Below are 15,000 nucleotides of genomic sequence, written 5' to 3'. Positions count from 1 at the left end.
TAGTGGTACGTATGACGAATGGATCAGGGAATGGAAGGTTAAGAGGGATATGGACAGACAGAAAGAAAGGAAGAGAGTAGAGAGGAAAGTGGGAGGAGGGAAAGTCGATTTTTTGGTTTTTGTTTTGTTTTCAACCCCCCTAAAATACCGTGCCCATTTTTTTTCAACCACACCCCATAAACTAAGAAAATCCCTTTTGATAAATAACCTAGGTTAATTAAATTCACCTAGTTTGATTTAAATTTACCTACTTTGATTTATTGTCACCTAGTTTGATTTAAATAGACCTGAATTATTTCAACCTATAACAGATGTCCAGTCGTGAGCTGCTTTGTTTGACTGTGAAAATGCAGTCGAGTACTTGTGCTGAGCTAATTAATACGCCTTAGCTTGAATTTTTAATTAGTAATTTTTGCTGTTGCTCTAAACTGAAGAGAGAGGGTGTAAAGATTATCAGTCAACCGAAAAATGTTGTGAAAGAGATTACTGTGGATGTAATTTCAGTTTTATTTGTTGATTAAAATTATTGGTTAATGTTTGCAAGACTTGTTTGTTTACTGCTGTCATCTCAGAGGTGTTTGATCACTGTAAACTGTATACACTAATGACGATTAATTTTGTACTTTTTGCAGAAGCACAATTATTTCCATATACACTATATTGCTTTCTGGGACTAGACACGGAAGCTCCGCTTTTAAGCTTGGAAAAATCTATAGATTAAAGAAAGGAGTGGTCATTTAATAGTAATGGCAGCGTGTCTAATCTTCTAGCCCTGGAAGACTAATGGTCTAGTTTTGAATTGTGCAGCAACAAACAAAACAAAACGCCAATTATTCCCCTGAACCTCGACTCTGTTTTTTTTTTGTTGCTGAACAATTCGAAACTAGTCAGTTGGTGACAGTGTAAAGTGAAACTAACAAATCAATGCAAATCAAATCAAATTTTGTTTTTTTACGAGAGGGGGGGGGGGGGAACCAGAGTCCCCTTAGAAAACCCTCTCAACCCACATATGACGCAGAGTCTGAGAATCGAACTAGGACCACATTTAGAAAAGGCGAGTGCTCCCATCACTGCACCATCCCTACACACTAAAATGTTTAGTTAACCCTTGGCTGTTTTATATATGCTGTTTATAAAATCACATTTCAAGACACGATCAAGTGGTTCAGACTCCATAGTATAATCATAATACATGAAATCCAATATAGGTACTGATTACATTCAGTACACTAATTTATTTCTAATAAAATAGTTATTTGTTATCACATCAGCCAAACTAATGACCATTGGCAACAAAAAGTCTATACCTTAAAAATCAAATCGAACAAACTCCACTAATCTTTAATTATTCTCAAAGTTATTATTATGGGGGCAGTAAGAAAGGACACTCAAAAGAAAATTAAAGGGCAATCGGAAGGCCACCACGTGGTTCGTTGACAATCCACTCCGAGAGCAACCGTCATATCTCCCGTAGCACAGTAGGTTAGAGTATCGTACTTATCGGCAATACTGGCAACCGTCACCCACGATAGTAAAGGTCGCGAGTTCGATCCCCGCCGGGAAAAAGCGTATTTTATAGACTACCACACTGGTCACGTGAAGGTTTTAATGTCAGTTAAGAAAGATTCCTTCGACCAGAGACACAAAAGTTTTTCCACAGCTACTTTGTCAAGTATGCTACCTTACAATCTCTCTAAATCAATATGTTTCCATAGTTCTCACTTCTTTCTTAAGAATGTTACCATGTACGCTTTGGCGCTTTGGCGAATTTTGACATGGTTGCGTTCTCAATCTCGCCATTTGGGAGGAAAAGTCAGAGTTCTTTCAAAGGTGTGCACCTTGCAGCGAAAGAGTGAGTCCAAACACCTCCGACGGGACTTGAACCCGCAATCTTTGGCTTACCTTTTCCAGTAGGACGCCGACGCCATTAGGCAACGGAGGCAAATTTAGTGAATATCATCGTCGTGACATGGAATGCATTAATGAGGTCACATACCTTTCCCCAGGCAAGTCAGAAGATGATGCGCTCTAGAGCATCTTATCTCAGCTTGAGCTTCGAGGAACAAGCTTAAAAGACCTAATCGACTAACTCAATGTTGTACCCAATTCAAAAATCCCTGCATTAGCTTTTATCCCATCGGTGCCTTACGTTTTATTGATGTTCAGGTGAGGTTTGTTGAAATTTGACTTCCATGACAATCATTGTACGTGGTTGTGCATAATCCCGTTGAGGGGAACGCATAAATGAGGTCGCATCGTTCTCACTAGACAAATCAAAAGATGATGCATGTTACAGCATCTCATTTCGGCTTCATCTTCGAGGAGAAAGCTTAGGATGCGTTCGATTGACCGTATTCCGGAATAGGAATATATGGAATATAAGTTAGAAATCCTTCCTTTTACGGAGATTCACATTAAAATTGTCAAACATCTGCTAAAATGCTATTTTAAACATATTTTTATTATTCTTGCTGCTTTGAAACGCGCCAAACATAACGTTTTAATCATTACTCCACGTATTCTTATTCCGGAATGAGGTCAATCGAACGAGACCCTAATCGATTTACACTGAGTTGGAAATTGTCCTTGGAACGTACACGAACCCATGACTTCTTATCTCAAAGCATTTCACACTCCATTTTCTCAGCGGAACCTTTCTTTAATAATAACCAAACTCTGTTCACAATTTACAGGCTATCGTCGTCGTCAATTTGAATGCATTAATGAGGCCACATACTTTTCCTTAGACAAATCAAAAGATGATGCGTTTTAGAGCATCTCATCTCGGCTTGAGCTTTGAGGAACAAGCTTAATAGACCTAATCGGCTAACTCAATGTTGTACCCAATTCAAATAACCCTGCATTAGGATTTTTTGTGTATTGTATGTAGCATTCATATTTAAATGATATCGAAATACCTGGAACAAACCTTTTTATTCCCAAAAGGGTTTGAATTGGATACAGGTAGCCTATTAGGTCTGTCGATTTCGTCTGAGTTGGAAATTGGCCTTGGAATGTACACGAACCCATGACTTCTCATCTTAAAGCTAGCATTTCACACTTCATCTTCAGACAGAGCTGAACCTATCTTTAACCAAGTTCTGCTTACAATTTACAGGCTATGGTCGTCCATCTTTGCACCCTTCTAATATAAAGTTTCAAAGGCCCTTTTAGTGATGTCATTTTGTGACAGGTTACGATTTCGCAAAAACAACGGGTGCTCGCTTCCATAGAGGCGGACACAACCGACGAGTTACTTCAAGTAGTAGGCTGCCATTTCGGAAAAGTCTGATTTTTACTTGTGGTTGCAACTCTTGACTTCATAAAGACTATCCCAAGAGGCGAACTAAAGGTGCAACGTCGTTAATGGGCCAAACGAAGATTTGATTTAAGGCAGCAAAGCCGCGTAATAGAAGAACAAGAACACGGCAAACAAAAGAAAGGGCCTTTTAACCGCTGTCCAACTTGCATGTCAAATTCATCAAAATCCGATTACTTGTGGAAATTGTGTTTGGCACCGCAAGTGTTATTACTTCTGTTGCTTTAGCTCAGTTTCAGCTCTAACTTTTGCATTTGAAGTCGATGTTCTAACGTCCGTGACTCCCTGGAAATCTATCAAGTTGATACTCTACGAAAAAACAAAATTGATACTTATACAAAAAGAACACAAGAGCGTTTAGTAAGCCAGCAATAGAGATGCACCGCCCAACGTGGGGCTCGAACCCACGACCCTGAGATTAAGAGTCTCATGCTCTACCGACTGAGCTAGCCGGGCTCCTCCCTTCACCAGTGTTGGCGGAACGTTAAATAACAATATGAGACGGGTATGCCTGGGCTCAGTGAGGCATATCCACCCTGTTCGGTTCTTCAAATACGGGCATTTCGGGCTTGATCATACTGAGATACTGCCGAACATTTATAGTTATTATTATTATTATTATTATGGGTGTCGTGGGAAAGGACACTCGAAAGACAATTGAAGGGTCATCGGGAAGCCACCTGGTGCTTCGTGGGGGACAATCCACTCCGAGTACAAATGTCATAGCTCCCGTAGTACAGTAGGTTAGAGGGTCGTACTTATAAGCAGTATTGGCAACGGCCACTTAAGGTGCTGGAGTAATGCGAAGGTCGCGGGTTCGATCCCCGCCGGGAGCAAGCTTATTTTAACGACTCTGGTGTCGGCTTTAATGTCAATTGTCAAAGCTTCCTTTGAACACAGACAGGCACAGCTACTTTCTGGACTATATTACCATACAATTTCTCTAAATCAATATGTTACCATAGTTTCTCACTTTCTCAAGTATGACACTATAGTGCTATAGGCTCAATCGGCTAATTGAGTGTTTTGCTCCAGGTATTTCCATATCATCACAAAGAATCTTAATCCCGAGAGATCTAAATTGGGTTCAACATTGAGTTAGCCGATTAGGTCTACTCGAGGTTATGAAAAAAGTTTGATCAAATCCTGAGGATTATCATCGTCAATCTCGCACTCAACGTTTAAAATGAATGACCAAATTCATTTTATCGCTCACCAAGAGCTTTCATCAGTTTGCCGAAGCCGAGTTTTGCAGGTGTTCTCAACTATTACTTGTATTTAAAGGAAGATCAGCATGGCGGCATGGATGTCCTTTCACCGGCTGACCTGTTGGAAAGACAGCTTCGGATTGGGTACCATTCTGTTTCAACCCCAGCCGAAAAGATGGTGACCTCAACCCATAATGCAACCTTTTCCCCCCTTTTCAATGACGATCGCGCAATAACTTTGAGAATTCGTGGAAAAAGTCATTACTCTTTTTGTCTACAACTTTGAAAAAAGGGGGAATCGGTGAACTGATACGTGGCATCCAGTTTCATAGAAATTTATGACCGAGATTGCTGGTTACTACGGATCTTGAAGCAATGCTGGGAAGTGGTGGTGTCCGAGTTTGGCGAACAAAGGGTGCTCCGCTTTGGCGAATTTTGACTTGGTGGCGTTCTCAATCTCGCCATTTGGGAAGAAAAGGGAGAGTTCTTTCAAAGGTGTGCACCTTGTAGCGAAAGAGTGAGTCCAAACACCTCCGACGGGACTTGAACCCGCAATCTTCGGCTTTCCTTTTGCAGTAAGGTGGCCGACGCCTTATCCATTAGGCCACGGAGGCAAACTTAGTGACTATTCAAAGCGACTTGATGTACTGGTGAGCGGTGAAATATATTTCGTTAAGCTTCCTTTCTTTGATCGAAATGACAGATGGTTCTTTGAGAGCCACAGTGCTTTTCAAGTTATGAAAGGACGTTGATCAAATCCCAAGGCTTAACTTCAGTGGCAGTTTGTGTACGTTTACGTGCAAGGTACCGTAGCTCAGTTGGTCATGGGTTCAACTGCCATCGGTGCCTTACGTTTTATTGATGTTCAGGTGAGGTTTGTTGAAATTTGACTTCCATGACAATCATTGTACGTGGTTGTGCATAATAATCCCGTTGAGGCGAACGCATTAATGAGGTCGCATCGTTCTCACTAGACAAATCAAAAGATGATGCATGTTTACAGCATCTCATTTCGGCTTCATCTTCGAGGAGAAAGCTTAGGATGCGTTCGATTGACCGTATTCCGGAATAGGAATATATGGAATATAAGTTAGAAATCCTTCCTTTTACGGAGATTCACATTAAAATTGTCAAACATCTGCTAAAATGCTATTTTAAACATATTTTATTATTCTTGCTGCTTTGAAACGCGCCAAACATAACGTTTTAATCATTACTCCACGTATTCTTATTCCGGAATGAGGTCAATCGAACGAGACCCTAATCGATTTACACTGAGTTGGAAATTGTCCTTGGAACGTACACGAACCCATGACTTCTTATCTCAAAGCTAGCATTTCACACTCCATTTTTCTCAGCGGAACCTTTTCTTTAATAATAAGCAAACTCTGTTTCACAATTTACAGGCTATCGTCGTCGTCAATTGGAATGCATTAATGAGGCCACATACTTTTCCTTAGACAAATCAAAAGATGATGCGTTTTAGAGCATCTCATCTCGGCTTGAGCTTTGAGGAACAAGCTTAATAGACCTAATCGGCTAACTCAATGTTGTACCCAATTCAAATATCCTTGCATTAGGATTTTTTGTGTATTGTATGTAGCATTCATATTTTAAATGATATCGAAATACCTGGAACAAACCTTTTTATTCCCAAAAAGGTTTGAATTGGATACAGGTAGCCTATTAGGTCTGTCGATTTCGTCTGAGTTGGAGATTGGCCTTGGAATGTACACGAACCCATGACTTCTCATCTTAAAGCTAGCATTTCACACTTCATCGTCAGACAGAGCTGAACCTATCTTTAACCAAGTTCTGCTTACAATTTACAGGCTATGGTCGTCCATCTTTGCACCCTTCTAATATACAGTTTCAAACGCCCTTTTAGTGATGTCATTTTGTGAGAGGTTACGATTTCGCAAAAAACAACGGGTGCTCGCTTCCATACAGGCGGACACAACCGACGAGTTACTTCAAGTAGTAGGCTGCCATTTCGGAAAAGTCTGATTTTTTTTTGTGGTTGCAGCTCTTGACTTCATAAAGACTATCCAAGAGGCGAACTAAAGGTGCAACGTCGTTAATGGGCCAAACGAAGATTTGATTTAAGGCAGCAAAGCCGCGTAATAGAACAAGAACACGGCAAAAACAAAAGAAAGGACCCTTCAACCGCTGTCCAACTTGCATGTCAAATTCATCAAAATCCGATTACTTGTGGAAATTGTGTTTGGCACCGCAAGTGTTATTACTTCTGTTGCTTTAGCTCAGTTTCAGCTCTAACTTTTGCATTTGAAGTCGATGTTCTAACGTCCGTGACTCCCTGGAAATCTATCAAGTTGATACTCTACGAAAAACCAAAATTGATACTTATACAAAAAGAACACAAGAGCGTTTAGTAAGCCAGCAATAGAGATGCACCGCCCAACGTGGGGGCTCGAAACTCACGACCCTGAGATTAAGAGTCTCATGCTCTACCGACTGAGCTAGCCGGGCTCCTCCCTTCCCCAGTGTTGGCGGAACTTTAAATAACAATATGAGACGGGTATGCCTGGGCTCAGTGAGGCATATCCACCCTGTTCGGTTCTTCAAATACGGGCATTTCGGGCTTGATCATACTGAGATACTGCCGAACATTTATAATTATTTATTATTATTTATTATTGGGTGCCGTGGGAAAGGACACTCGAAAGACAATTGAAGGGTCATCGGGAAGCCACCTGGTGGTTGGTGGGGGACAATCCACTCCGAGTACAAATGTCATAGCTCCCGTAGCACAGTAGGTTAGAGCGTCGTACTTATAAGCAGTATTGGCAACGGCCACTTAAGGTGCTGGAGTAATGCGAAGGTCGCGGGTTCGATCCCCGCCGGGAGCAAGCTTATTTTAACGACTCTGGTGTCGGCTTTAATGTCAATTGTCAAAGCTTCCTTTGAACACAGACAGGCACAGCTACTTTCTCGACTATATTACCATACAATTTCTCTAAATCAATATGTTACCATAGTTTCTCACTTTCTCAAGTATGACACTATAGTGCTATAGACTCAATCGGCTAGTTGAGTGTTTTTGCTCCAGGTATTTCCATATCATCACAAAGAATCTTAATCCCGAGAGATTTAAATTGGGTTCAACATTGAGTTAGCCGATTAGGTCTACTCGAGGTTATGAAAAAAGGTTGATCAAATCCTGAGGATTATCATCGTCAATCTCGCACTCAACGTTTAAAATGAATGACCAAATTCAGTTTATCGCTCACCAAAAGCTTTCATCACTTTGCCGAAGCCGAGTTTTGCAGGTGTTTCTCAACTATTACTTGTATTTGAAGGAAGATCAGCACGGCGACATGGATGTCCTTTTCACGGCTGACCTGTTGGAAATACAGCTTCGGATTGGTACCATTCTGTTTCAACCCCAGCCGAAAAGATGGTGACCTCAACCCATAATGCAACTTTTTCCCCCCTTTTCAATGACGATCGCGCAATAACTTTGAGAATTCGTGGAAAAAGTCATTACTCTTTTTATCTACAACTTTGAAAAGGGGGGAATCGGTGAACTGATACGTGGCATCCAGTTTCATAGAAATTTATGACCGAGATTGCTGGTTACTACGGATCCTGAAGCAACGCTGGGAAGTAGTGGTGTCCGAGTTTGGCGAACAAAGGGTGCTCCGCTTTGGAGAAGTTTGACTTGATGGCGTTCTCAATCTCGCCATTTGGGAAGAAAAGGGAGAGTTCTTTCAAAGGTGTGCACCTTGTAGCGAGAGAGTGAGTCCAAACACCTCCGACGGGACTTGAACCCGCAATCTTCGGCTTTCCTTTTGCAGTAGGTGGCCGACGCCTTATCCATTAGGTCACGGAGGCAAACTTAGTGACTATTCAAAGCGACTTGATGTACTGGTGAGCGGTGAAATATATTTCGTTAAGCTTCCTTTCTTTGATCGAAATGACAGATGGTTCTTTGAGAGCCACAGTGCCTTTCAAGTTTATGAAAGGACGTTGATCAAATCCCAAGGCTTAACTTCAGTGGCAGTTTGTGTACGTTTACGTGCAAGGTACCGTAGCTCAGTTGGTCATGGGTTCAACTCCCCGGTGCCTTACGTTTTATTGATGTTCAGGTGAGGTTTGTTGAAATTTGACTTCCATGACAATCATTGTACGTGGTTGTGCATAATAATCCCGTTGAGGCGAACGCATTAATGAGGTCGCATCGTTCTCACTAGACAAATCAAAAGATGATGCATGTTTACAGCATCTCATTTCGGCTTCATCTTCGAGGAGAAAGCTTAGCATGCGTTCGATTTGACCGTATTCCGGAATAGGAATATATGGAATATAAGTTAGAAATCCTTCCTTTTACGGAGATTCACATTAAAATTGTCAAACATCTGCTAAAATGCTATTTTAAACATATTTTTATTATTCTTGCTGCTTTGAAACGCGCCAAACATAACGTTTTTAATCATTACTCCACGTATTCTTATTCCGGAATGAGGTCAATCGAACGAGACCCTAATCGATTTACACTGAGTTTGGAAATTGTCCTTGGAACGTACACGAACCCATGACTTCTTATCTCAAAGCTAGCATTTCACACTCCATTTTCTCAGCGGAACCTTTTTTTTAATAATAAGCAAACTCTGTTCACAATTTACAGGCTATCGTCGTCGTCAATTGGAATGCATTAATGAGGCCACATACTTTTCCTTAGACAAATCAAAAGATGATGCGTTTTAGAGCATCTCATCTCGGCTTGAGCTTTGAGGAACAAGCTTAATAGACCTAATCGGCTAACTCAATGTTGTACCCAATTCAAATATCCCTGCATTAGGATTTTTTTGTGTATTGTATGTAGCATTCATATTTAAATGATATCGAAATACCTGGAACAAACCTTTTTATTCCCAAAAGGGTTTGAATTGGATACAGGTAGCCTATTAGGTCTGTCGATTTCGTCTGAGTTGGAAATTGGCCTTGGAATGTACACGAACCCATGACTTCTCATCTTAAAGCTAGCATTTCACACTTCATCTTCAGACAGAGCTGAACCTATCTTTAACCAAGTTCTGCTTACAATTTACAGGCTATGGTCGTCCATCTTTGCACCCTTCTAATATAAAGTTTCAAACGCCCTTTTAGTGATGTCATTTTGTGAGAGGTTACGATTTCGCAAAAACAACGGGTGCTCGCTTCCATAGAGGCGGACACAACCGACGAGTTACTTCAAGTAGTAGCTGCCATTTCGGAAAAGTCTGATTTTTACTTGTGGTTGCAGCTCTTGACTTCATAAAGACTATCCCAAGAGGCGAACTAAAGGTGCAACGTCGTTAATGGGCCAAACGAAGATTTGATTTAAGGCAGCAAAGCCGCGTAATAGAACAAGAACACGGCAAACAAAAGAAAGGACCCCTTCAACCGCTGTCCAACTTGCATGTCAAATTCATCAAAATCCGATTACTTGTGGAAATTGTGTTTGGCACCGCAAGTGTTATTACTTCTGTTGCTTTAGCTCAGTTTCAGCTCTAACCTTTGCATTTGAAGTCGATGTTCTAACGTCCGTGACTCCCTGGAAATCTATCAAGTTGATACTCTACGAAAAACCAAAATTGATACTTATACAAAAAGAACACAAGAGCGTTTAGTAAGCCAGCAATAGAGATGCACCGCCCAACGTGGGCTCGAACTCACGACCCTGAGATTAAGAGTCTCATGCTCTACCGACTGAGCTAGCCGGGCTCCTCCCTTCCCCAGTGTTGGCGGAACTTTAAATAACAATATGAGACGGGTATGCCTGGGCTCAGTGAGGCATATCACCCTGTTCGGTTCTTCAAATACGGGCATTTCGGGCTTGATCATACTGAGATACTGCCGAACATTTATAATTATTATTATTATTATTATTATTATTATGGGTGCCGTGGGAAAGGACACTCGAAAGACAATTGAAGGGTCATCGGGAAGCCACCTGGTGGTTGGTGGGGGACAATCCACTCCGAGTACAAATGTCATAGCTCCCGTAGCACAGTAGGTTAGAGCGTCGTACTTATAAGCAGTATTGGCAACGGCCACTTAAAGTGCTGGAGTAATGCGAAGGTCGCGGGTTCGATCCCCGCCGGGAGCAAGCTTATTTTAACGACTCTGGTGTCGGCTTTAATGTCATTGTCAAAGCTTCCTTTGAACACAGACAGGCACAGCTACTTTCTCGACTATATTACCATACAATTTCTCTAAATCAATATGTTACCATAGTTTCTCACTTTCTCAAGTATGACACTATAGTGCTATAGACTCAATCGGCTAGTTGAGTGTTTTGCTCCAGGTATTTCCATATCATCACAAAGAATCTTAATCCCGAGAGATTTAAATTGGGTCACATTGAGTTAGCCGATTAGGTCTACTCGAGGTTATGAAAAAAGGTTGATCAAATCCTGAGGATTATCATCGTCAATCTCGCACTCAACGTTTAAAATGAATGACCAAATTCAGTTTATCGCTCACCAAAAGCTTTCATCACTTTGCCGAAGCCGAGTTTGCAGGTGTTCTCAACTATTACTTGTATTTGAAGGGAAGATCAGCACGGCGACATGGATGTCCTTTCACCGGCTGACCTGTTGGAAATACAGCTTCGGATTGGGTACCATTCTGTTTCAACCCCAGCCGAAAAGATGGTGACCTCAACCCATAATGCAACCTTTCCCCCCTTTTCAATGACGATCGCGCAATAACTTTGAGAATTCGTGGAAAAAGTCATTACTCTTTTTATCTACAACTTTGAAAAGGGGGAATCGGTGAACTGATACGTGGCATCCAGTTTCATAGAAAATTTATGACCGAGATTGCTGGTTACTACGGATCCTGAAGCAACGCTGGGAAGTAGTGGTGTCCGAGTTTGGCGAACAAAGGGTGCTCCGCTTTGGAGAATTTTGACTTGGTGGCGTTCTCATCTCGCCATTGGGAAGAAAAGGGAGAGTTCTTTCAAAGGTGTGCACCTTGTAGCGAGAGAGTGAGAGTCCAAACACCTCCGACGGGACTTGAACCCGCAAATCTTCGGCTTTCCTTTTGCAGTAGGTGCCGACGCCTTATCCATTAGGTCACGGAGGCAAACTTAGTGACTATTCAAAGCGACTTGATGTACTGGTGAGCGGTGAAATATATTTCGTTAAGCTTCCTTTCTTTGATCGAAATGACAGATGGTTCTTTGAGAGCCACAGTGCTTTTCAAGTTTATGAAAGGACGTTGATCAAATCCCAAGGCTTAACTTCAGTGGCAGTTTGTGTACGTTTACGTGCAAGGTACCGTAGCTCAGTTGGTCATGGGTTCAACTCCCATCGGTGCCTTACGTTTTATTGATGTTCAGGTGAGGTTTGTTGAAATTTGACTTCCATGACAATCATTGTACGTGGTTGTGCATAATCCCGTTGAGGGGAACGCATTAATGAGGTCGCATCGTTCTCACTAGACAAATCAAAAGATGATGCATGTTACAGCATCTCATTTCGGCTTCATCTTCGAGGAGAAAGCTTAGGATGCGTTCGATTAACCGTATTCCGGAATAGGAATATATGGAATATAATTTAGAAATCCTTCCTTTTACGGAGATTCACATTAAAATTGTCAAACATCTGCTAAAATGCTATTTTAAACATATTTTTATTATTCTTGCTGCTTTAAAACGCGCCAAACATAACGTTTTAATCATTACTCCACATATTCTTATTCCGGAATGAGGTCAATCGAACGAGACCCTAATCGATTTACACTGAGTTGGAAATTGTCCTTGGAACGTACACGAACCCATGACTTCTTATCTCAAAGCTACAATCCTAGACAAAACTGTTGGGAAGGTTAGCACTTTTGGAGTCTTCATTGCTTCTCTCCCCTCCCCCCTCCTTCAATGTTGTGTGAAACTGAATGGTTTCAGTGGGAAATTGTTGAGTTGCCTTCCAACATTGAATAGGGGGGAGGGGGGCTATGTACGAAAAAGAGAAACTATTTCTTTTGAGCTTTAACAGAAGCGGGTTGAAATACAGCTCTAGTGTGGTTCATTTACATAACCTTCCCAACTACTTTTGTCTATGATTGTCTGAAAATTCAGGGTGTGGTCTTAAATTGGAAAGACGACTTTTTCCTTAGCGTTTACAGTTCCTTTGAAAAACAAGCACAATTAGTGTTTTCTTTAACATTTAACTGCTTTTTGCCATGTTATCATGAATTTTAGGCGTTTATCTGGTTAAAAATAAGGCAAGTTTTCAACTTTCATTACATGTGTTAGGACGTCATGTTGCATTGGTGTCTCAATACGGTATCAAGTTGTAGAGCTACTAAAATGATGAAAATTGCTTCGTAAATGAACAGAAAGGGGAGGAGACTAAATGATAGTTAATTAAAGCCAAAAAGCTGGTCTTGAAAGGTCAAACGAGTTCACGTACTAAACTCTTACAATGTCAGTTGCACTTTGCCAAGTTGAGAGCAGCGCCTTTTAAAAACGTCATATGCATTTCAAACAGATCACGGAGTCACATTAAATAAGTAAATTAACAGTGATTACTTCTTTTAGCGTGACTAGGATGGCCTGTCAATCATTGACCTATTTTGGGAACAGTAAACATGTATGTGAACATTACTCCATTACATTACTCCATAAGAAAATGCAAAATATATGCCTAGTGAATGTGATATTTTGCAACAATAACGTAGTTATATGTAAAGCATACTGGAACACGTACAATGTTTTTCTCATTACGGACAAAAGCTATTGTATCTACTTATTTTCAACATTACTCCATTGAAACCATGTATACACAAAGGTTAATTAGATACATTATTTCAATTTAAGCTCTCTTTATGGAGTAATGTTGCAATTTACCTAAAATAAAGCTGAAATGACCATGAAAAGTCCTACTACTATTTCCTTTGAAACCCTTTACACTCCAGTTTCAATATTTTATCTGTAGCTGTGCTGTAAAGGCATTATTTTAGGCTTCGAAAATGGAGTAATGTTTGGAGTGATGTCGAGAGTAATGTAAGTGCTCTTGCACTGCTCGCACCATTTCTTGCTAAATCGATTGAAATAAATCAGTTTTTGGCATTCTTCCAACGTCCTCAAAATAAGAAAGCTTTCTTTTAACGAATATGAAACATGAAACAACAAAAATGTATTTTTATGACATTCTTAGTAAACGTTTTCCCAACAGAACGGATTTTGGAGTAACGTTATGAAGCGTCACGCAAGTCTGAAATCCAAATCATAAAACGATGATTTTAACCAAATTTCAGTATTGTGAGATTTTATTTATGCATTGGAAAGTACATTATAAGAACATGTCCAGAATAAGAAATTGAAGCCACATGTCAAATACTACGAGAGTTATAAGCGTTCAAAGCAGATTTCCTACTCTCATACGTGTCTGAAAATTCAGGGTGTGGTATTAAATTGGAAAGACGACTTTTTCCTTAGCGTTTACAGTTCCTTTGAAAAACAAGCACAATTAGTGTTTTCTTTAACATTTAACTGCTTTTTGCCATGTTATCATGAATTTTAGGCGTTTATCTGGTTAAAAATAAGGCAAGTTTTCAACTTTCATTACATGTGTTAGGACGTCATGTTGCATTAGTGTCTCAATACGGTATCAAGTTGTAGAGCTACTAAAATGATGAAAATTGCTTCGTAAATGAACAGAAAGGGGAGGAGACTAAATGATAGTTAATTAAAGCCAAAAAGCTGGTCTTGAAAGGTCAAACGAGTTCACGTACTAAACTCTTACAATGTCAGTTGCACTTTGCCAAGTTGAGAGCAGCGCCTTTTAAAAACGTCATATGCATTTCAAACAGATCACGGAGTCACATTAAATAAGTAAATTAACAGTGATTACTTCTTTTAGCGTGACTAGGATGGCCTGTCAATCATTGACCTATTTTGGGAACAGTAAACATGTATGTGAACATTACTCCATTACATTACTCCATAAGAAAATGCAAAATATATGCCTAGTGAATGTGATATTTTGCAACAATAACGTAGTTATATGTAAAGCATACTGGAACACGTACAATGTTTTTCTCATTACGGACAAAAGCTATTGTATCTACTTATTTTCAACATTACTCCATTGAAACCATGTATACACAAAGGTTAATTAGATACATTATTTCAATTTAAGCTCTCTTTATGGAGTAATGTTGCAATTTACCTAAAATAAAGCTGAAATGACCATGAAAAGTCCTACTACTATTTCCTTTGAAACCCTTTACACTCCAGTTTCAATATTTTATCTGTAGCTGTGCTGTAAAGGCATTATTTTAGGCTTCGAAAATGGAGTAATGTTTGGAGTGATGTCGAGAGTAATGTAAGTGCTCTTGCACTGCTCGCACCATTTCTTGCTAAATCGATTGAAATAAATCAGTTTTTGGCATTCTTCCAACGTCCTCAAAATAAGAAAGCTTTCTTTTAACGAATATGAAACATGAAACAACAAAAATGTA

General features: G+C 40.2%; 6 non-coding genes across 6 annotated transcripts; 3 read left to right on the top strand and 3 right to left on the bottom strand.

The window, feature by feature from the left end:
* Positions 1–3,702: 3,702 nt before the first annotated feature.
* Positions 3,703–3,775, bottom strand: Trnak-cuu (transfer RNA lysine (anticodon CUU)). The gene has a single exon. It is a non-coding gene; the product is annotated as a tRNA-Lys (tRNA).
* Positions 3,776–4,044: 269 nt separating this feature from the next.
* On the top strand, positions 4,045–4,155 carry Trnai-uau (transfer RNA isoleucine (anticodon UAU)). Its single transcript has 2 exons — positions 4,045–4,082; positions 4,120–4,155. It is a non-coding gene; the product is annotated as a tRNA-Ile (tRNA).
* A 2,787-nt stretch (positions 4,156–6,942) lies between these two features.
* Trnak-cuu (transfer RNA lysine (anticodon CUU)) lies at positions 6,943–7,017 on the bottom strand. Its single transcript has one exon. It is a non-coding gene; the product is annotated as a tRNA-Lys (tRNA).
* Positions 7,018–7,286: 269 nt separating this feature from the next.
* On the top strand, positions 7,287–7,397 carry Trnai-uau (transfer RNA isoleucine (anticodon UAU)). The gene is made up of 2 exons: positions 7,287–7,324; positions 7,362–7,397. It is a non-coding gene; the product is annotated as a tRNA-Ile (tRNA).
* Positions 7,398–10,182: 2,785 nt separating this feature from the next.
* Trnak-cuu (transfer RNA lysine (anticodon CUU)) lies at positions 10,183–10,254 on the bottom strand. Its single transcript has one exon. It is a non-coding gene; the product is annotated as a tRNA-Lys (tRNA).
* A 274-nt stretch (positions 10,255–10,528) lies between these two features.
* Positions 10,529–10,639, top strand: Trnai-uau (transfer RNA isoleucine (anticodon UAU)). The gene is made up of 2 exons: positions 10,529–10,566; positions 10,604–10,639. It is a non-coding gene; the product is annotated as a tRNA-Ile (tRNA).
* The last annotated feature ends 4,361 nt before the right edge of the window (positions 10,640–15,000 follow it).

Source organism: Montipora capricornis, chromosome 9 (genome assembly GCF_036669925.1).
Source record: "Montipora capricornis isolate CH-2021 chromosome 9, ASM3666992v2, whole genome shotgun sequence".
Classification (NCBI taxonomy): domain Eukaryota; kingdom Metazoa; phylum Cnidaria; class Anthozoa; order Scleractinia; family Acroporidae; genus Montipora; species Montipora capricornis.
Note: the sequence above shows the minus strand (reverse complement) of the source record. Positions and strands in the feature narration are given on the sequence as shown.